The sequence below is a fragment of the Hoplias malabaricus genome, unplaced genomic scaffold, assembly GCF_029633855.1.
Source record: "Hoplias malabaricus isolate fHopMal1 unplaced genomic scaffold, fHopMal1.hap1 scaffold_94, whole genome shotgun sequence".
NCBI lineage: Eukaryota > Metazoa > Chordata > Actinopteri > Characiformes > Erythrinidae > Hoplias > Hoplias malabaricus.
Window position 1 is genome coordinate 104,501 of NW_027100991.1, and position 22,827 is coordinate 127,327.

Below are 22,827 nucleotides of genomic sequence, written 5' to 3' on the forward strand. Positions count from 1 at the left end.
ACTGAAATCTGACAAGTGCATTTAGGACAGACTCGGATGCTCTCCTATGATTGTAGAACGAGTACATCTGGCAAAAGCCTAGCCCTAGCCCCTGAACTTAATCCTATCTCCTTCCTTTCAGACGTGGCTGAAAACGGTGTCCCTGGTGGTCTAGTGGCTAGGATTCGGCGCCCTCTCCGCCGCGGCCTGGGTTCGATTTTGGTCAGGGAAGCGTGTGCTTTCTTGCACACCAAGTCCACTACAAGACTCTGGAAGCCCCCCACCCACATGCTGTGTAGGTTAAAGGAATGTAAAGCGTCCTCCTTCTGCTACTTCCTTTTTTGCCAAACTTCTAAACGACACGTTGCTGCCTCATTCACCACCTCCACACACCCACACCAGCGTGGCTTTATGCTTTCAAGTCTGCAAGTCTTTTAGGGAGGCAAGATAATGTTTGAGAAATTTGAATGGAACAGTGTAAATGATCCGTCACTGCCTTCAGCATATTGCACTCTGGCATGCCAGCGCATCTGCAGGCAGGCACCTGGCCATGATATCCCGCAGTGGCGCGAGGGAAAAGAAAAGTCTTCTTCGAGCCTGATTTGAACCCGCGACCTAAGGATCGCCTTAATAACAACGACAGTGCTCTGCTCTACCAACCGAGCTATCAAAGGTGCTAGCCTAAAGAGTTGGACTGAAATCTGACAAGTGCATTTAGGACAGACTCGGATGCTCTCCTATGATTGTAGAACGAGTACATCTGGCAAAAGCCTAGCCCTAGCCCCTGAACTTAATCCTATCTCCTTCCTTTCAGACGTGGCTGAAAACGGTGTCCCTGGTGGTCTAGTGGCTAGGATTCGGCGCCCTCTCCGCCGCGGCCTGGGTTCGATTTTGGTCAGGGAAGCGTGTGCTTTCTTGCACACCAAGTCCACTACAAGACTCTGGAAGCCCCCCACCCACATGCTGTGTAGGTTAAAGGAATGTAAAGCGTCCTCCTTCTGCTACTTCCTTTTTTGCCAAACTTCTAAACGACACGTTGCTGCCTCATTCACCACCTCCACACACCCACACCAGCGTGGCTTTATGCTTTCAAGTCTGCAAGTCTTTTAGGGAGGCAAGATAATGTTTGAGAAATTTGAATGGAACAGTGTAAATGATCCGTCACTGCCTTCAGCATATTGCACTCTGGCATGCCAGCGCATCTGCAGGCAGGCACCTGGCCATGATATCCGGCAGTGGCGCGAGGGAAAAGAGAAGTCTTCTTCAAGCCGGATTTGAACCCGCGACCTAAGGATTACCTTATTAACAACTACAGTCCTCCGCTCTACCAACTGAGCTATCAAAGGCGCTAGCCAACAGAGTTGGACTGAAAACTGACAAGTGCATTTAGGACAGACTCGGATGCTCTCCTATGATTGTAGAACGAGTACATCTGGCAAAAGCCTAGCCCTAGCCCCTGAACTTAATCCTATCTCCTTCCTTTCAGACGTGGCTGAAAACGGTGTCCCTGGTGGTCTGGTGGCTAGGATTCGGCGCTCTCACCGCCGCGGCCTGGGTTCGATTCCCGGTCAGGGAAGCGTCTGCTTTCTTGCACACCAAGTCCACTACAAGACTCTGGAAGCCCCCCACCCACATGCTGTGTAGGTTAAAGGAATGTAAAGCGTCCTCCTTCTGCTACTTCCTTTTTTGCCAAACTTCTAAACGACACGTTGCTGCCTCATTCACCACCTCCACACACCCACACCAGCGTGGCTTTATGCTTTCAAGTCTGCAAGTCTTTTAGGGAGGCAAGATAATGTTTGAGAAATTTGAATGGAACAGTGTAAATGATCCGTCACTGCCTTCAGCATATTGCACTCTGGCATGCCAGCGCATCTGCAGGCAGGCACCTGGCCATGATATCCGGCAGTGGCGCGAGGGAAAAGAGAAGTCTTCTTCGAGCCGGATTTGAACCCGCGACCTAAGGATCGCCTTATTAACAACGACAGTGCTCTGCTCTACCAACTGAGCTATCAAAGGTGCTAGCCTAAAGAGTTGGACTGAAAACTGACAAGTGCATTTAGGACAGACTCGGATGCTCTCCTATGATTGTAGAACGAGTACATCTGGCAAAAGCCTAGCCCTAGCCCCTGAACTTAATCCTATCTCCTTCCTTTCAGACGTGGCTGAAAACGGTGTCCCTGGTGGTCTGGTGGCTAGGATTCGGCGCTCTCACCGCCGCGGCCTGGGTTCGATTCCCGGTCAGGGAAGCGTCTGCTTTCTTGCACACCAAGTCCACTACAAGACTCTGGAAGCCCCCCACCCACATGCTGTGTAGGTTAAAGGAATGTAAAGCGTCCTCCTTCTGCTACTTCCTTTTTTGCCAAACTTCTAAACGACACGTTGCTGCCTCATTCACCACCTCCACACACCCACACCAGCGTGGCTTTATGCTTTCAAGTCTGCAAGTCTTTTAGGGAGGCAAGATAATGTTTGAGAAATTTGAATGGAACAGTGTAAATGATCCGTCACTGCCTTCAGCAGATTGCACTCTGGCATGCCAGCGCATCTGCAGGCAGGCACCTGGCCATGATATCCCGCAGTGGCGCGAGGGAAAAGAAAAGTCTTCTTCGAGCCGGATTTGAACCCGCGACCTAAGGATCGCCTTATTAACAACTACAGTCCTCTGCTCTACCAACTGAGCTATCAAAGGTGCTAGCCTAAAGAGTTGGACTGAAAACTGACAAGTGCATTTAGGACAGACTCGGATGCTCTCCTATGATTGTAGAACGAGTACATCTGGCAAAAGCCTAGCCCTAGCCCCTGAACTTAATCCTATCTCCTTCCTTTCAGACATGGCTGAAAACGGTGTCCCTGGTGGTCTAGTGGCTAGGATTCGGCGCTCTCACCGCCGCGGCCCGGGTTCGATTCCCGGTCAGGGAAGTGTCTGCTTTCTTGCACACCAAGTCCACTACAAGACTCTGGAAGCCCCCCACCCACATGCTGTGTAGGTTAAAGGAATGTAAAGCGTCCTCCTTCTGCTACTTCCTTTTTTGCCAAACTTCTAAACGACACGTTGCTGCCTCATTCACCACCTCCACACACCCACACCAGCGTGGCTTTATGCTTTCAAGTCTGCAAGTCTTTTAGGGAGGCAAGATAATGTTTGAGAAATTTGAATGGAACAGTGTAAATGATCCGTCACTGCCTTCAGCAGATTGCACTCTGGCATGCCAGCGCATCTGCAGGCAGGCACCTGGCCATGATATCCGGCAGTGGCGCGAGGGAAAAGAAAAGTCTTCTTCGAGCCGGATTTGAACCCGCGACCTAAGGATTGCCTTATTAACAACTACAGTCCTCCGCTCTACCAACTGAGCTATCAAAGGCGCTAGCCTAAAGAGTTGGACTGAAAACTGACAAGTGCATTTAGGACAGACTCGGATGCTCTCCTATGATTGTAGAACGAGTACATCTGGCAAAAGCCTAGCCCTAGCCCCTGAACTTAATCCTATCTCCTTCCTTTCAGACGTGGCTGAAAACCGTGTCCCTGGTGGTCTAGTGGCTAGGATTCGGAGCTCTCACCGCCGCGGCCCGGGTTCGATTCCCGGTCAGGGAAGCGTCTGCTTTCTTGCACACCAAGTCCACTACAAGACTCTGGAAGCCCCCCACCCACATGCTGTGTAGGTTAAAGGAATGTAAAGCGTCCTCCTTCTGCTACTTCCTTTTTTGCCAAACTTCTAAACGACACGTTGCTGCCTCATTCACCACCTCCACACACCCACACCAGCGTGGCTTTATGCTTTCAAGTCTGCAAGTCTTTTAGGGAGGCAAGATAATGTTTGAGAAATTTGAATGGAACAGTGTAAATGATCCGTCACTGCCTTCAGCAGATTGCACTCTGGCATGCCAGCGCATCTGCAGGCAGGCACCTGGCCATGATATCCCGCAGTGGCGCGAGGGAAAAGAAAAGTCTTCTTCGAGCCGGATTTGAACCCGCGACCTAAGGATCGCCTTATTAACAACTACAGTCCTCTGCTCTACCAACTGAGCTATCAAAGGTGCTAGCCTAAAGAGTTGGACTGAAAACTGACAAGTGCATTTAGGACAGACTCGGATGCTCTCCTATGATTGTAGAACGAGTACATCTGGCAAAAGCCTAGCCCTAGCCCCTGAACTTAATCCTATCTCCTTCCTTTCAGACATGGCTGAAAATGGTGTCCCTGGTGGTCTAGTGGCTAGGATTCGGCGCTCTCACCGCCGCGGCCCGGGTTCGATTCCCGGTCAGGGAAGTGTCTGCTTTCTTGAACACCAAGTCCACTACAAGACTCTGGAAGCCCCCCACCCACATGCTGTGTAGGTTAAAGGAATGTAAAGCGTCCTCCTTCTGCTACTTCCTTTTTTGCCAAACTTCTAAACGACACGTTGCTGCCTCATTCACCACCTCCACACACCCACACCAGCGTGGCTTTATGCTTTCAAGTCTGCAAGTCTTTTAGGGAGGCAAGATAATGTTTGAGAAATTTGAATGGAACAGTGTAAATGATCCGTCACTGCCTTCAGCAGATTGCACTCTGGCATGCCAGCGCATCTGCAGGCAGGCACCTGGCCATGATATCCGGCAGTGGCGCGAGGGAAAAGAAAAGTCTTCTTCAAGCCGGATTTGAACCCGCGACCTAAGGATTGCCTTATTAATAACTACAGCCCTCCGCTCTACCAACTGAGCTATCAAAGGCGCTAGCCTAAAGAGTTGGACTGAAAACTGACAAGTGCATTTAGGACAGACTCGGATGCTCTCCTATGATTGTAGAACGAGTACATCTGGCAAAAGCCTAGCCCTAGCCCCTGAACTTATTCCTATCTCCTTCCTTTCAGACGTGGCTGAAAACGGTGTCCCTGGTGGTCTAGTGGCTAGGATTAGGCGCTCTCACCGCCGCGGCCCGGGTTCGATTCCCGCTCAGGGAAGCGTGTGCTTGCTTGCACACCAAGTCCACTACAAGACTCTGGAAGTCCCCCACCCACATGCTGTGTAGGTTAAAGGAATGTAAAGCGTCCTCCTTCTGCTACTTCCTTTTTTGCCAAACTTCTAAACGACACGTTGCTGCCTCATTCACCACCTCCACACACCCACACCAGCGTGGCTTTATGCTTTCAAGTCTGCAAGTCTTTTAGGGAGGCAAGATAATGTTTGAGAAATTTGAATGGAACAGTGTAAATGATCCGTCACTGCCTTCAGCAGATTGCACTCTGGCATGCCAGCGCATCTGCAGGCAGGCACCTGGCCATGATATCCTGCAGTGGCGCGAGGGAAAAGAAAAGTCTTCTTCGAGCCGGATTTGAACCCGCGACCTAAGGATTGCCTTATTAACAACTACAGTCCTCCGCTCTACCAACTGAGCTATCAAAGGCGCTAGCCTAAAGAGTTGGACTGAAAACTGACAAGTGCATTTAGGACAGACTCGGATGCTCTCCTATGATTGTAGAACGAGTACATCTGGCAAAAGCCTAGCCCTAGCCCCTGAACTTAATCCTATCTCCTTCCTTTCAGACATGGCTGAAAACGGTGTCCCTGGTGGTCTAGTGGCTAGGATTCGGCGCTCTCACCGCCGCGGCCCGGGTTCGATTCCCGCTCAGGGAAGCGTGTGCTTGCTTGCACACCAAGTCCACTACAAGACTCTGGAAGTCCCCCACCCACATGCTGTGTAGGTTAAAGGAATGTAAAGCGTCCTCCTTCTGCTACTTCCTTTTTTGCCAAACTTCTAAACGACACGTTGCTGCCTCATTCACCACCTCCACACACCCACACCAGCGTGGCTTTATGCTTTCAAGTCTGCAAGTCTTTTAGGGAGGCAAGATAATGTTTGAGAAATTTGAATGGAACAGTGTAAATGATCCGTCACTGCCTTCAGCAGATTGCACTCTGGCATGCCAGCGCATCTGCAGGCAGGCACCTGGCCATGATATCCTGCAGTGGCGCGAGGGAAAAGAAAAGTCTTCTTCGAGCCGGATTTGAACCCGCGACCTAAGGATTGCCTTATTAACAACTACAGTCCTCCGCTCTACCAACTGAGCTATCAAAGGCGCTAGCCTAAAGAGTTGGACTGAAAACTGACAAGTGCATTTAGGACAGACTCGGATGCTCTCCTATGATTGTAGAACGAGTACATCTGGCAAAAGCCTAGCCCTAGCCCCTGAACTTAATCCTATCTCCTTCCTTTCAGACATGGCTGAAAACGGTGTCCCTGGTGGTCTAGTGGCTAGGATTCGGCGCTCTCACCGCCGCGGCCCGGGTTCGATTCCCGCTCAGGGAAGCGTGTGCTTGCTTGCACACCAAGTCCACTACAAGACTCTGGAAGTCCCCCACCCACATGCTGTGTAGGTTAAAGGAATGTAAAGCGTCCTCCTTCTGCTACTTCCTTTTTTGCCAAACTTCTAAACGACACGTTGCTGCCTCATTCACCACCTCCACACACCCACACCAGCGTGGCTTTATGCTTTCAAGTCTGCAAGTCTTTTAGGGAGGCAAGATAAAGTTTGAGAAATTTGAATGGAACAGTGTAAATGATCCGTCACTGCCTTCAGCAGATTGCACTCTGGCATGCCAGCGCATCTGCAGGCAGGCACCTGGCCATGATATCCGGCAGTGGCGCGAGGGAAAAGAAAAGTCTTCTTCGAGCCGGATTTGAACCCGCGACCTAAGGATTGCCTTATTAACAAGTACAGTCCTCCGCTCTACCAACTGACCTATCAAAGGCGCTAGCCTAAAGAGTTGGACTGAAAACTGACAAGTGCATTTAGGACAGACTCGGATGCTCTCCTATGATTGTAGAACGAGTACATCTGGCAAAAGCCTAGCCCTAGCCCCTGAACTTAATCCTATCTCCTTCCTTTCAGACGTGGCTGAAAACGGTGTCCCTGGTGGTCTAGTGGCTAGGATTCGGCGCTCTCACCGCCGCGGCCCGGGTTCGATTCCCGCTCAGGGAAGCGTGTGCTTTCTTGCACACCAAGTCCACTACAAGACTCTGGAAGCCCCCCACCCACATGCTGTGTAGGTTAAAGGAATGTAAAGCGTCCTCCTTCTGCTACTTCCTTTTTTGCCAAACTTCTAAACGACACGTTGCTGCCTCATTCACCACCTCCACACACCCACACCAGCGTGGCTTTATGCTTTCAAGTCTGCAAGTCTTTTAGGGAGGCAAGATAATGTTTGAGAAATTTGAATGGAACAGTGTAAATGATCCGTCACTGCCTTCAGCAGATTGCACTCTGGCATGCCAGCGCATCTGCAGGCAGGCACCTGGCCATGATATCCCGCAGTGGCGCGAGGGAAAAGAAAAGTCTTCTTCGAGCCGGATTTGAACCCGCGACCTAAGGATCGCCTTATTAACAACTACAGTCCTCCGCTCTACCAACTGAGCTATCAAAGGCACTAGCCTAAAGAGTTGGACTGAAAACTGACAAGTGCATTTAGGACAGACTTGGATGCTCTCCTATGATTGTAGAACGAGTACATCTGGCAAAAGCCTAGCCCTAGCCCCTGAACTTAATCCTATCTCCTTCCTTTCAGACATGGCTGAAAACGGTGTCCCTGGTGGTCTAGTGGCTAGGATTCGGCGCTCTCACTGCCGTGGCCCGGGTTCGATTCCCGGTCAGGGAAGCGTGTGCTTTCTTGCACACCAAGTCCACTACAAGACTCTGGAAGTCCCCCACCCACATGCTGTGTAGGTTAAAGGAATGTAAAGCGTCCTCCTTCTGCTACTTCCTTTTTTGCCAAACTTCTAAACGACACGTTGCTGCCTCAATCACCACCTCCACACACCCACACCAGCGTGGCTTTATGCTTTCAAGTCTGCAAGTCTTTTAGGGAGGCAAGATAATGTTTGAGAAATTTGAATGGAACAGTGTAAATGATCCGTCACTGCCTTCAGCAGATTGCACTCTGGCATGCCAGCGCATCTGCAGGCAGGCACCTGGCCATGATATCCCGCAGTGGCGCGAGGGAAAAGAAAAGTCTTCTTCGAGCCTGATTTGAACCCGCGACCTAAGGATCGCCTTAATAACAACGACAGTGCTCTGCTCTACCAACCGAGCTATCAAAGGTGCTAGCCTAAAGAGTTGGACTGAAATCTGACAAGTGCATTTAGGACAGACTCGGATGCTCTCCTATGATTGTAGAACGAGTACATCTGGCAAAAGCCTAGCCCTAGCCCCTGAACTTAATCCTATCTCCTTCCTTTCAGACGTGGCTGAAAACGGTGTCCCTGGTGGTCTAGTGGCTAGGATTCGGCGCCCTCTCCGCCGCGGCCTGGGTTCGATTTTGGTCAGGGAAGCGTGTGCTTTCTTGCACACCAAGTCCACTACAAGACTCTGGAAGCCCCCCACCCACATGCTGTGTAGGTTAAAGGAATGTAAAGCGTCCTCCTTCTGCTACTTCCTTTTTTGCCAAACTTCTAAACGACACGTTGCTGCCTCATTCACCACCTCCACACACCCACACCAGCGTGGCTTTATGCTTTCAAGTCTGCAAGTCTTTTAGGGAGGCAAGATAATGTTTGAGAAATTTGAATGGAACAGTGTAAATGATCCGTCACTGCCTTCAGCATATTGCACTCTGGCATGCCAGCGCATCTGCAGGCAGGCACCTGGCCATGATATCCGGCAGTGGCGCGAGGGAAAAGAGAAGTCTTCTTCAAGCCGGATTTGAACCCGCGACCTAAGGATTACCTTATTAACAACTACAGTCCTCCGCTCTACCAACTGAGCTATCAAAGGCGCTAGCCAACAGAGTTGGACTGAAAACTGACAAGTGCATTTAGGACAGACTCGGATGCTCTCCTATGATTGTAGAACGAGTACATCTGGCAAAAGCCTAGCCCTAGCCCCTGAACTTAATCCTATCTCCTTCCTTTCAGACGTGGCTGAAAACGGTGTCCCTGGTGGTCTGGTGGCTAGGATTCGGCGCTCTCACCGCCGCGGCCTGGGTTCGATTCCCGGTCAGGGAAGCGTCTGCTTTCTTGCACACCAAGTCCACTACAAGACTCTGGAAGCCCCCCACCCACATGCTGTGTAGGTTAAAGGAATGTAAAGCGTCCTCCTTCTGCTACTTCCTTTTTTGCCAAACTTCTAAACGACACGTTGCTGCCTCATTCACCACCTCCACACACCCACACCAGCGTGGCTTTATGCTTTCAAGTCTGCAAGTCTTTTAGGGAGGCAAGATAATGTTTGAGAAATTTGAATGGAACAGTGTAAATGATCCGTCACTGCCTTCAGCATATTGCACTCTGGCATGCCAGCGCATCTGCAGGCAGGCACCTGGCCATGATATCCGGCAGTGGCGCGAGGGAAAAGAGAAGTCTTCTTCGAGCCGGATTTGAACCCGCGACCTAAGGATCGCCTTATTAACAACGACAGTGCTCCGCTCTACCAACTGAGCTATCAAAGGTGCTAGCCTAAAGAGTTGGACTGAAAACTGACAAGTGCATTTAGGACAGACTCGGATGCTCTCCTATGATTGTAGAACGAGTACATCTGGCAAAAGCCTAGCCCTAGCCCCTGAACTTAATCCTATCTCCTTCCTTTCAGACGTGGCTGAAAACGGTGTCCCTGGTGGTCTGGTGGCTAGGATTCGGCGCTCTCACCGCCGCGGCCTGGGTTCGATTCCCGGTCAGGGAAGCGTCTGCTTTCTTGCACACCAAGTCCACTACAAGACTCTGGAAGCCCCCCACCCACATGCTGTGTAGGTTAAAGGAATGTAAAGCGTCCTCCTTCTGCTACTTCCTTTTTTGCCAAACTTCTAAACGACACGTTGCTGCCTCATTCACCACCTCCACACACCCACACCAGCGTGGCTTTATGCTTTCAAGTCTGCAAGTCTTTTAGGGAGGCAAGATAATGTTTGAGAAATTTGAATGGAACAGTGTAAATGATCCGTCACTGCCTTCAGCAGATTGCACTCTGGCATGCCAGCGCATCTGCAGGCAGGCACCTGGCCATGATATCCGGCAGTGGCGCGAGGGAAAAGAAAAGTCTTCTTCGAGCCAGATTTGAACCTGCGACCTAAGGATTGCCTTATTAACAACTACAGTCCTCCGCTCTACCAACTGAGCTATCAAAGGCGCTAGCCTAAAGAGTTGGACTGAAAACTGACAAGTGCATTTAGGACAGACTCGGATGCTCTCCTATGATTGTAGAACGAGTACATCTGGCAAAAGCCTAGCCCTAGCCCCTGAACTTAATCCTATCTCCTTCCTTTCAGACGTGGCTGAAAACGGTGTCCCTGGTGGTCTAGTGGCTAGGATTCGGAGCTCCCACCGCCGCGGCCCGGGTTCGATTCCCGGTCAGGGAAGCGTCTGCTTTCTTGCACACCAAGTCCACTACAAGACTCTGGAAGCCCCCCACCCACATGCTGTGTAGGTTAAAGGAATGTAAAGCGTCCTCCTTCTGCTACTTCCTTTTTTGCCAAACTTCTAAACGACACGTTGCTGCCTCATTCACCACCTCCACACACCCACACCAGCGTGGCTTTATGCTTTCAAGTCTGCAAGTCTTTTAGGGAGGCAAGATAATGTTTGAGAAATTTGAATGGAACAGTGTAAATGATCCGTCACTGCCTTCAGCAGATTGCACTCTGGCATGCCAGCGCATCTGCAGGCAGGCACCTGGCCATGATATCCCGCAGTGGCGCGAGGGAAAAGAAAAGTCTTCTTCGAGCCGGATTTGAACCCGCGACCTAAGGATCGCCTTATTAACAACTACAGTCCTCTGCTCTACCAACTGAGCTATCAAAGGTGCTAGCCTAAAGAGTTGGACTGAAAACTGACAAGTGCATTTAGGACAGACTCGGATGCTCTCCTATGATTGTAGAACGAGTACATCTGGCAAAAGCCTAGCCCTAGCCCCTGAACTTAATCCTATCTCCTTCCTTTCAGACATGGCTGAAAACGGTGTCCCTGGTGGTCTAGTGGCTAGGATTCGGCGCTCTCACCTCCGCGGCCCGGGTTCGATTCCCGGTCAGGGAAGTGTCTGCTTTCTTGCACACCAAGTCCACTACAAGACTCTGGAAGCCCCCCACCCACATGCTGTGTAGGTTAAAGGAATGTAAAGCGTCCTCCTTCTGCTACTTCCTTTTTTGCCAAACTTCTAAACGACACGTTGCTGCCTCATTCACCACCTCCACACACCCACACCAGCGTGGCTTTATGCTTTCAAGTCTGCAAGTCTTTTAGGGAGGCAAGATAATGTTTGAGAAATTTGAATGGAACAGTGTAAATGATCCGTCACTGCCTTCAGCAGATTGCACTCTGGCATGCCAGCGCATCTGCAGGCAGGCACCTGGCCATGATATCCGGCAGTGGCGCGAGGGAAAAGAAAAGTCTTCTTCGAGCCGGATTTGAACCCGCGACCTAAGGATTGCCTTATTAACAACTACAGTCCTCCGCTCTACCAACTGAGCTATCAAAGGCGCTAGCCTAAAGAGTTGGACTGAAAACTGACAAGTGCATTTAGGACAGACTCGGATGCTCTCCTATGATTGTAGAACGAGTACATCTGGCAAAAGCCTAGCCCTAGCCCCTGAACTTAATCCTATCTCCTTCCTTTCAGACGTGGCTGAAAACCGTGTCCCTGGTGGTCTAGTGGCTAGGATTCGGAGCTCTCACCGCCGCGGCCCGGGTTCGATTCCCGGTCAGGGAAGCGTCTGCTTTCTTGCACACCAAGTCCACTACAAGACTCTGGAAGCCCCCCACCCACATGCTGTGTAGGTTAAAGGAATGTAAAGCGTCCTCCTTCTGCTACTTCCTTTTTTGCCAAACTTCTAAACGACACGTTGCTGCCTCATTCACCACCTCCACACACCCACACCAGCGTGGCTTTATGCTTTCAAGTCTGCAAGTCTTTTAGGGAGGCAAGATAATGTTTGAGAAATTTGAATGGAACAGTGTAAATGATCCGTCACTGCCTTCAGCAGATTGCACTCTGGCATGCCAGCGCATCTGCAGGCAGGCACCTGGCCATGATATCCCGCAGTGGCGCGAGGGAAAAGAAAAGTCTTCTTCGAGCCGGATTTGAACCCGCGACCTAAGGATCGCCTTATTAACAACTACAGTCCTCTGCTCTACCAACTGAGCTATCAAAGGTGCTAGCCTAAAGAGTTGGACTGAAAACTGACAAGTGCATTTAGGACAGACTCGGATGCTCTCCTATGATTGTAGAACGAGTACATCTGGCAAAAGCCTAGCCCTAGCCCCTGAACTTAATCCTATCTCCTTCCTTTCAGACATGGCTGAAAATGGTGTCCCTGGTGGTCTAGTGGCTAGGATTCGGCGCTCTCACCGCCGCGGCCCGGGTTCGATTCCCGGTCAGGGAAGTGTCTGCTTTCTTGCACACCAAGTCCACTACAAGACTCTGGAAGCCCCCCACCCACATGCTGTGTAGGTTAAAGGAATGTAAAGCGTCCTCCTTCTGCTACTTCCTTTTTTGCCAAACTTCTAAACGACACGTTGCTGCCTCATTCACCACCTCCACACACCCACACCAGCGTGGCTTTATGCTTTCAAGTCTGCAAGTCTTTTAGGGAGGCAAGATAATGTTTGAGAAATTTGAATGGAACAGTGTAAATGATCCGTCACTGCCTTCAGCAGATTGCACTCTGGCATGCCAGCGCATCTGCAGGCAGGCACCTGGCCATGATATCCGGCAGTGGCGCGAGGGAAAAGAAAAGTCTTCTTCAAGCCGGATTTGAACCCGCGACCTAAGGATTGCCTTATTAATAACTACAGCCCTCCGCTCTACCAACTGAGCTATCAAAGGCGCTAGCCTAAAGAGTTGGACTGAAAACTGACAAGTGCATTTAGGACAGACTCGGATGCTCTCCTATGATTGTAGAACGAGTACATCTGGCAAAAGCCTAGCCCTAGCCCCTGAACTTATTCCTATCTCCTTCCTTTCAGACGTGGCTGAAAACGGTGTCCCTGGTGGTCTAGTGGCTAGGATTCGGCGCTCTCACCGCCGCGGCCCGGGTTCGATTCCCGCTCAGGGAAGCGTGTGCTTGCTTGCACACCAAGTCCACTACAAGACTCTGGAAGTCCCCCACCCACATGCTGTGTAGGTTAAAGGAATGTAAAGCGTCCTCCTTCTGCTACTTCCTTTTTTGCCAAACTTCTAAACGACACGTTGCTGCCTCATTCACCACCTCCACACACCCACACCAGCGTGGCTTTATGCTTTCAAGTCTGCAAGTCTTTTAGGGAGGCAAGATAATGTTTGAGAAATTTGAATGGAACAGTGTAAATGATCCGTCACTGCCTTCAGCAGATTGCACTCTGGCATGCCAGCGCATCTGCAGGCAGGCACCTGGCCATGATATCCTGCAGTGGCGCGAGGGAAAAGAAAAGTCTTCTTCGAGCCGGATTTGAACCCGCGACCTAAGGATTGCCTTATTAACAACTACAGTCCTCCGCTCTACCAACTGAGCTATCAAAGGCGCTAGCCTAAAGAGTTGGACTGAAAACTGACAAGTGCATTTAGGACAGACTCGGATGCTCTCCTATGATTGTAGAACGAGTACATCTGGCAAAAGCCTAGCCCTAGCCCCTGAACTTAATCCTATCTCCTTCCTTTCAGATGTGGCTGAAAACGGTGTCCCTGGTGGTCTAGTGGCTAGGATTCGGCGCTCTCACCGCCGCGGCCCGGGTTCGATTCCCGGTCAGGGAAGAGTCTGCTTTCTTGCACACCAAGTCCACTACAAGACTCTGGAAGCCCCCCACCCACATGCTGTGTAGGTTAAAGGAATGTAAAGCGTCCTCCTTCTGCTACTTCCTTTTTTGCCAAACTTCTAAACGACACGTTGCTGCCTCATTCACCACCTCCACACACCCACACCAGCGTGGCTTTATGCTTTCAAGTCTGCAAGTCTTTTAGGGAGGCAAGATAATGTTTGAGAAATTTGAATGGAACAGTGTAAATGATCCGTCACTGCCTTCAGCAGATTGCACTCTGGCATGCCAGCGCATCTGCAGGCAGGCACCTGGCCATGATATCCCGCAGTGGCGCGAGGGAAAAGAAAAGTCTTCTTCGAGCCGGATTTGAACCCGCGACCTAAGGATCGCCTTATTAACAACTACAGTCCTCTGCTCTACCAACTGAGCTATCAAAGGTGCTAGCCTAAAGAGTTGGACTGAAAACTGACAAGTGCATTTAGGACAGACTCGGATGCTCTCCTATGATTGTAGAACGAGTACATCTGGCAAAAGCCTAGCCCTAGCCCCTGAACTTAATCCTATCTCCTTCCTTTCAGATGTGGCTGAAAACGGTGTCCCTGGTGGTCTAGTGGCTAGGATTCGGCGCTCTCACCGCCGTGGCCCGGGTTCGATTCCCGCTCAGGGAAGCGTCTGCTTTCTTGCACACCAAGTCCACTACAAGACTCTGGAAGCCCCCCACCCACATGCTGTGTAGGTTAAAGGAATGTAAAGCGTCCTCCTTCTGCTACTTCCTTTTTTGCCAAACTTCTAAACGACACGTTGCTGCCTCATTCACCACCTCCACACACCCACACCAGCGTGGCTTTATGCTTTCAAGTCTGCAAGTCTTTTAGGGAGGCAAGATAATGTTTGAGAAATTTGAATGGAACAGTGTAAATGATCCGTCACTGCCTTCAGCAGATTGCACTCTGGCATGCCAGCGCATCTGCAGGCAGGCACCTGGCCATGATATCCTGCAGTGGCGCGAGGGAAAAGAAAAGTCTTCTTCGAGCTGGATTTGAACCCGCGACCTAAGGATTGCCTTATTAACAACTACAGTCCTCCGCTCTACCAACTGAGCTATCAAAGGCACTAGCCTAAAGAGTTGGACTGAAAACTGACAAGTGCATTTAGGACAGACTCGGATGCTCTCCTATGACTGTAGAACGAGTACATCTGGCAAAAGCCTAGCCCTAGCCCCTGAACTTAATCCTATCTCCTTCCTTTCAGAGGTGGTTGAAAACGGTGTCCCTGGTGGTCTAGTGGCTAGGATTCGGCGCTCTCACCGCCGCGGCCCGGGTTCGATTCCCGCTCAGGGAAGCGTTTGCTTTCTTGCACACCAAGTCCACTACAAGACTCTGGAAGCCCCCCACCCACATGCTGTGTAGGTTAAAGGAATGTAAAGCGTCCTCCTTCTGCTACTTCCTTTTTTGCCAAACTTCTAAACGACACGTTGCTGCCTCATTCACCACCTCCACACACCCACACCAGCGTGGCTTTATGCTTTCAAGTCTGCAAGTCTTTTAGGGAGGCAAGATAATGTTTGAGAAATTTGAATGGAACAGTGTAAATGATCCGTCACTGCCTTCAGCAGATTGCACTCTGGCATGCCAGCGCATCTGCAGGCAGGCACCTGGCCATGATATCCGGCAGTGGCGCGAGGGAAAAGAAAAGTCTTCTTCGAGCCGGATTTGAACCCGCGACCTAAGGATTGCCTTATTAACAACTACAGTCCTCCGCTCTACCAACTGAGCTATCAAAGGCGCTAGCCTAAAGAGTTGGACTGAAAACTGACAAGTGCATTTAGGACAGACTCGGATGCTCTCCTATGATTGTAGAACGAGTACATCTGGCAAAAGCCTAGCCCTAGCCCCTGAACTTAATCCTATCTCCTTCCTTTCAGATGTGGCTGAAAACGGTGTCCCTGGTGGTCTAGTGGCTAGGATTCGGCGCTCTCACCGCCGCGGCCCGGGTTCGATTCCCGGTCAGGGAAGAGTCTGCTTTCTTGCACACCAAGTCCACTACAAGACTCTGGAAGCCCCCCACCCACATGCTGTGTAGGTTAAAGGAATGTAAAGCGTCCTCCTTCTGCTACTTCCTTTTTTGCCAAACTTCTAAACGACACGTTGCTGCCTCATTCACCACCTCCACACACCCACACCAGCGTGGCTTTATGCTTTCAAGTCTGCAAGTCTTTTAGGGAGGCAAGATAATGTTTGAGAAATTTGAATGGAACAGTGTAAATGATCCGTCACTGCCTTCAGCAGATTGCACTCTGGCATGCCAGCGCATCTGCAGGCAGGCACCTGGCCATGATATCCCGCAGTGGCGCGAGGGAAAAGAAAAGTCTTCTTCGAGCCGGATTTGAACCCGCGACCTAAGGATCGCCTTATTAACAACTACAGTCCTCTGCTCTACCAACTGAGCTATCAAAGGTGCTAGCCTAAAGAGTTGGACTGAAAACTGACAAGTGCATTTAGCACAGACTCGGATGCTCTCCTATGATTGTAGAACGAGTACATCTGGCAAAAGCCTAGCCCTAGCCCCTGAACTTAATCCTATCTCCTTCCTTTCTGACATGGCTGAAAATGGTGTCCCTGGTGGTCTAGTGGCTAGGATTCGGCGCTCTCACCGCCGTGGCCCGGGTTCGATTCCCGCTCAGGGAAGCGTCTGCTTTCTTGCACACCAAGTCCACTACAAGACTCTGGAAGCCCCCCACCCACATGCTGTGTAGGTTAAAGGAATGTAAAGCGTCCTCCTTCTGCTACTTCCTTTTTTGCCAAACTTCTAAACGACACGTTGCTGCCTCATTCACCACCTCCACACACCCACACCAGCGTGGCTTTATGCTTTCAAGTCTGCAAGTCTTTTAGGGAGGCAAGATAATGTTTGAGAAATTTGAATGGAACAGTGTAAATGATCCGTCACTGCCTTCAGCAGATTGCACTCTGGCATGCCAGCGCATCTGCAGGCAGGCACCTGGCCATGATATCCTGCAGTGGCGCGAGGGAAAAGAAAAGTCTTCTTCGAGCTGGATTTGAACCCGCGACCTAAGGATTGCCTTATTAACAACTACAGTCCTCCGCTCTACCAACTGAGCTATCAAAGGCACTAGCCTAAAGAGTTGGACTGAAAACTGACAAGTGCATTTAGGACAGACTCGGATGCTCTCCTATGACTGTAGAACGAGTACATCTGGCAAAAGCCTAGCCCTAGCCCCTGAACTTAATCCTATCTCCTTCCTTTCAGAGGTGGTTGAAAACGGTGTCCCTGGTGGTCTAGTGGCTAGGATTCGGCGCTCTCACCGCCGCGGCCCGGGTTCGATTCCCGCTCAGGGAAGCGTGTGCTTTCTTGCACACCAAGTCCACTACAAGACTCTGGAAGCCCCCCACCCACATGCTGTGTAGGTTAAAGGAATGTAAAGCGTCCTCCTTCTGCTACTTCCTTTTTTGCCAAACTTCTAAACGACACGTTGCTGCCTCATTCACCACCTCCACACACCCACACCAGCGTGGCTTTATGCTTTCAAGTCTGCAAGTCTTTTAGGGAGGCAAGATAATGTTTGAGAAATTTGAATGGAACAGTGTAAATGATCCGTCACTGCCTTCAGCAGATTGCACTCTGGCATGCCAGCGCATCTGCAGGCAGGCACCTGGCCATGATATCCGGCAGTGGCGCGAGGGAAAAGAAAAGTCTTCTTCGAGCCGGATTTGAACCCGCGACCTAAGGATTGCCTTATTAACAACTACAGTCCTCCGCTCTACCAACTGAGCTATCAAAGGCGCTAGCCTAAAGAGTTGGACTGAAAACTGACAAGTGCATTTAGGACAGACTCGGATGCTCTCCTATGATTGTAGAACGAGTACATCTGGCAAAAGCCTAGCCCTAGCCCCTGAACTTAATCCTATCTCCGTCCTTTCAGACGTGGCTGAAAACCGTGTCCCTGGTGGTCTAGTGGCTAGGATTCGGCGCTCTCACCGCCGCGGCCCGGGTTCGATTCCCGCTCAGGGAAGCGTGTGCTTTCTTGCACACCAAGTCCACTACAAGACTCTGGAAGCCCCCCACCCACATGCTGTGTAGGTTAAAGGAATGTAAAGCGTCCTCCTTCTGCTACTTCCTTTTTTGCCAAACTTCTAAACGACACGTTGCTGCCTCATTCACCACCTCCACACACCCACACCAGCGTGGCTTTATGCTTTCAAGTCTGCAAGTCTTTTAGGGAGGCAAGATAATGTTTGAGAAATTTGAATGGAACAGTGTAAATGATCCGTCACTGCCTTCAGCAGATTGCACTCTGGCATGCCAGCGCATCTGCAGGCAGGCACCTGGCCATGATATCCTGCAGTGGCGCGAGGGAAAAGAAAAGTCTTCTTCGAGCTGGATTTGAACCCGCGACCTAAGGATTGCCTTATTAACAACTACAGTCCTCCGCTCTACCAACTGAGCTATCAAAGGCGCTAGCCTAAAGAGTTGGACTGAAAACTGACAAGTGCATTTAGGACAGACTCGGATGCTCTCCTATGACTGTAGAACGAGTACATCTGGCAAAAGCCTAGCCCTAGCCCCTGAACTTAATCCTATCTCCTTCCTTTCAGAGGTGGTTGAAAACGGTGTCCCTGGTGGTCTAGTGGCTAGGATTCGGCGCTCTCACCGCCGCGGCCCGGGTTCGATTCCCGCTCAGGGAAGCGTGTGCTTTCTTGCACAACAAGTCCACTACAAGACTCTGGAAGCCCCCCACCCACATGCTGTGTAGGTTAAAGGAATGTAAAGCGTCCTCCTTCTGCTACTTCCTTTTTTGCCAAACTTCTAAACGACACGTTGCTGCCTCATTCACCACCTCCACACACCCACACCAGCGTGGCTTTATGCTTTCAAGTCTGCAAGTCTTTTAGGGAGGCAAGATAATGTTTGAGAAATTTGAATGGAACAGTGTAAATGATCCGTCACTGCCTTCAGCAGATTGCACTCTGGCATGCCAGCGCATCTGCAGGCAGGCACCTGGCCATGATATCCGGCAGTGGCGCGAGGGAAAAGAAAAGTCTTCTTCGAGCCGGATTTGAACCCGCGACCTAAGGATTGCCTTATTAACAACTACAGTCCTCCGCTCTACCAACTGAGCTATCAAAGGCGCTAGCCTAAAGAGTTGGACTGAAAACTGACAAGTGCATTTAGGACAGACTCGGATGCTCTCCTATGACTGTAGAACGAGTACATCTGGCAAAAGCCTAGCCCTAGCCCCTGAACTTAATCCTATCTCCTTCCTTTCAGAGGTGGTTGAAAACGGTGTCCCTGGTGGTCTAGTGGCTAGGATTCGGCGCTCTCACCGCCGCGGCCCGGGTTCGATTCCCGCTCAGGGAAGCGTGTGCTTTCTTGCACACCAAGTCCACTACAAGACTCTGGAAGCCCCCCACCCACATGCTGTGTAGGTTAAAGGAATGTAAAGCGTCCTCCTTCTGCTACTTCCTTTTTTGCCAAACTTCTAAACGACACGTTGCTGCCTCATTCACCACCTCCACACACCCACACCAGCGTGGCTTTATGCTTTCAAGTCTGCAAGTCTTTTAGGGAGGCAAGATAATGTTTGAGAAATTTGAATGGAACAGTGTAAATGATCCGTCACTGCCTTCAGCAGATTGCACTCTGGCATGCCAGCGCATCTGCAGGCAGGCACCTGGCCATGATATCCGGCAGTGGCGCGAGGGAAAAGAAAAGTCTTCTTCGAGCCGGATTTGAACCCGCGACCTAAGGATTGCCTTATTAACAACTACAGTCCTCCGCTCTACCAACTGAGCTATCAAAGGCGCTAGCCTAAAGAGTTGGACTGAAAACTGACAAGTGCATTTAGGACAGACTCGGATGCTCTCCTATGATTGTAGAACGAGTACATCTGGCAAAAGCCTAGCCCTAGCCCCTGAACTTAATCCTATCTCCTTCCTTTCAGACGTGGCTGAAAACCGTGTCCCTGGTGGTCTAGTGGCTAGGATTCGGCGCTCTCACCGCCGCGGCCCGGGTTCGATTCCCGCTCAGGGAAGCGTGTGCTTTCTTGCACACCAAGTCCACTACAAGACTCTGGAAGCCCCCCACCCACATGCTGTGTAGGTTAAAGGAATGTAAAGCGTCCTCCTTCTGCTACTTCCTTTTTTGCCAAACTTCTAAACGACACGTTGCTGCCTCATTCACCACCTCCACACACCCACACCAGCGTGGCTTTATGCTTTCAAGTCTGCAAGTCTTTTAGGGAGGCAAGATAATGTTTGAGAAATTTGAATGGAACAGTGTAAATGATCCGTCACTGCCTTCAGCAGATTGCACTCTGGCATGCCAGCGCATCTGCAGGCAGGCACCTGGCCATGATATCCCGCAGTGGCGCGAGGGAAAAGAAAAGTCTTCTTCGAGCCGGATTTGAACCCGCGACCTAAGGATTGCCTTATTAACAACTACAGTCCTCCGCTCTACCAACTGAGCTATCAAAGGCGCTAGCCTAAAGAGTTGGACTGAAAACTGACAAGTGCATTTAGGACAGACTCGGATGCTCTCCTATGATTGTAGAACGAGTACATCTGGCAAAAGCCTAGCCCTAGCCCCTGAACTTAATCCTATCTCCTTCCTTTCAGACGTGGCTGAAAACCGTGTCCCTGGTGGTCTAGTGGCTAGGATTCGGCGCTCTCACCGCCGCGGCCCGGGTTCGATTCCCGCTCAGGGAAGCGTGTGCTTTCTTGCACACCAAGTCCACTACAAGACTCTGGAAGCCCCCCACCCACATGCTGTGTAGGTTAAAGGAATGTAAAGCGTCCTCCTTCTGCTACTTCCTTTTTTGCCAAACTTCTAAACGACACGTTGCTGCCTCATTCACCACCTCCACACACCCACACCAGCGTGGCTTTATGCTTTCAAGTCTGCAAGTCTTTTAGGGAGGCAAGATAATGTTTGAGAAATTTGAATGGAACAGTGTAAATGATCCGTCACTGCCTTCAGCAGATTGCACTCTGGCATGCCAGCGCATCTGCAGGCAGGCACCTGGCCATGATATCCTGCAGTGGCGCGAGGGAAAAGAAAAGTCTTCTTCGAGCTGGATTTGAACCCGCGACCTAAGGATTGCCTTATTAACAACTACAGTCCTCCGCTCTACCAACTGAGCTATCAAAGGCGCTAGCCTAAAGAGTTGGACTGAAAACTGACAAGTGCATTTAGGACAGACTCGGATGCTCTCCTATGACTGTAGAACGAGTACATCTGGCAAAAGCCTAGCCCTAGCCCCTGAACTTAATCCTATCTCCTTCCTTTCAGAGGTGGTTGAAAACGGTGTCCCTGGTGGTCTAGTGGCTAGGATTCGGCGCTCTCACCGCCGCGGCCCGGGTTCGATTCCCGCTCAGGGAAGCGTGTGCTTTCTTGCACACCAAGTCCACTACAAGACTCTGGAAGCCCCCCACCCACATGCTGTGTAGGTTAAAGGAATGTAAAGCGTCCTCCTTCTGCTACTTCCTTTTTTGCCAAACTTCTAAACGACACGTTGCTGCCTCATTCACCACCTCCACACACCCACACCAGCGTGGCTTTATGCTTTCAAGTCTGCAAGTCTTTTAGGGAGGCAAGATAATGTTTGAGAAATTTGAATGGAACAGTGTAAATGATCCGTCACTGCCTTCAGCAGATTGCACTCTGGCATGCCAGCGCATCTGCAGGCAGGCACCTGGCCATGATATCCGGCAGTGGCGCGAGGGAAAAGAAAAGTCTTCTTCGAGCCGGATTTGAACCCGCGACCTAAGGATTGCCTTATTAACAACTACAGTCCTCCGCTCTACCAACTGAGCTATCAAAGGCGCTAGCCTAAAGAGTTGGACTGAAAACTGACAAGTGCATTTAGGACAGACTCGGATGCTCTCCTATGACTGTAGAACGAGTACATCTGGCAAAAGCCTAGCCCTAGCCCCTGAACTTAATCCTATCTCCTTCCTTTCAGACGTGGCTGAAAACGGTGTCCCTGGTGGTCTGGTGGCTAGGATTCGGCGCTCTCACCGCCGCGGCCCGGGTTCGATTCCCGCTCAGGGAAGCGTGTGCTTTCTTGCACACCAAGTCCACTACAAGACTCTGGAAGCCCCCCACCCACATGCTGTGTAGGTTAAAGGAATGTAAAGCGTCCTCCTTCTGCTACTTCCTTTTTTGCCAAACTTCTAAACGACACGTTGCTGCCTCATTCACCACCTCCACACACCCACACCAGCGTGGCTTTATGCTTTCAAGTCTGCAAGTCTTTTAGGGAGGCAAGATAATGTTTGAGAAATTTGAATGGAACAGTGTAAATGATCCGTCACTGCCTTCAGCAGATTGCACTCTGGCATGCCAGCGCATCTGCAGGCAGGCACCTGGCCATGATATCCGGCAGTGGCGCGAGGGAAAAGAAAAGTCTTCTTCGAGCCGGATTTGAACCCGCGACCTAAGGATTGCCTTATTAACAACTACAGTCCTCCGCTCTACCAACTGAGCTATCAAAGGCGCTAGCCTAAAGAGTTGGACTGAAAACTGACAAGTGCATTTAGGACAGACTCGGATGCTCTCCTATGATTGTAGAACGAGTACATCTGGCAAAAGCCTAGCCCTAGCCCCTGAACTTAATCCTATCTCCTTCCTTTCAGACGTGGCTGAAAACGGTGTCCCTGGTGGTCTAGTGGCTAGGATTCGGCGCTCTCACCGCCGCGGCCCGGGTTCGATTCCCGCTCAGGGAAGCGTCTGCTTTCTTGCACACCAAGTCCACTACAAGACTCTGGAAGCCCCCCACCCACATGCTGTGTAGGTTAAAGGAATGTAAAGCGTCCTCCTTCTGCTACTTCCTTTTTTGCCAAACTTCTAAACGACACGTTGCTGCCTCATTCACCACCTCCACACACCCACACCAGCGTGGCTTTATGCTTTCAAGTCTGCAAGTCTTTTAGGGAGGCAAGATAATGTTTGAGAAATTTGAATGGAACAGTGTAAATGATCCGTCACTGCCTTCAGCAGATTGCACTCTGGCATGCCAGCGCATCTGCAGGCAGGCACCTGGCCATGATATCCGGCAGTGGCGCGAGGGAAAAGAAAAGTCTTCTTCGAGCCGGATTTGAACCCGCGACCTAAGGATTGCCTTATTAACAACTAC

The 22,827-nt window shown here is 50.7% G+C and overlaps 6 non-coding genes across 6 annotated transcripts; all 6 read left to right on the forward strand.

The window, feature by feature from the left end:
• Positions 1–2,829: 2,829 nt before the first annotated feature.
• On the forward strand, positions 2,830–2,901 carry trnae-cuc (transfer RNA glutamic acid (anticodon CUC)). Its single transcript has one exon. It is a non-coding gene; the product is annotated as a tRNA-Glu (tRNA).
• Positions 2,902–4,175: 1,274 nt separating this feature from the next.
• On the forward strand, positions 4,176–4,247 carry trnae-cuc (transfer RNA glutamic acid (anticodon CUC)). Its single transcript has one exon. It is a non-coding gene; the product is annotated as a tRNA-Glu (tRNA).
• A 5,984-nt stretch (positions 4,248–10,231) lies between these two features.
• trnag-ccc (transfer RNA glycine (anticodon CCC)) lies at positions 10,232–10,303 on the forward strand. Its single transcript has one exon. It is a non-coding gene; the product is annotated as a tRNA-Gly (tRNA).
• Positions 10,304–12,250: 1,947 nt separating this feature from the next.
• On the forward strand, positions 12,251–12,322 carry trnae-cuc (transfer RNA glutamic acid (anticodon CUC)). Its single transcript has one exon. It is a non-coding gene; the product is annotated as a tRNA-Glu (tRNA).
• A 1,274-nt stretch (positions 12,323–13,596) lies between these two features.
• trnae-cuc (transfer RNA glutamic acid (anticodon CUC)) lies at positions 13,597–13,668 on the forward strand. The gene has a single exon. It is a non-coding gene; the product is annotated as a tRNA-Glu (tRNA).
• A 1,947-nt stretch (positions 13,669–15,615) lies between these two features.
• Positions 15,616–15,687, forward strand: trnae-cuc (transfer RNA glutamic acid (anticodon CUC)). The gene has a single exon. It is a non-coding gene; the product is annotated as a tRNA-Glu (tRNA).
• Positions 15,688–22,827: the final 7,140 nt, after the last annotated feature.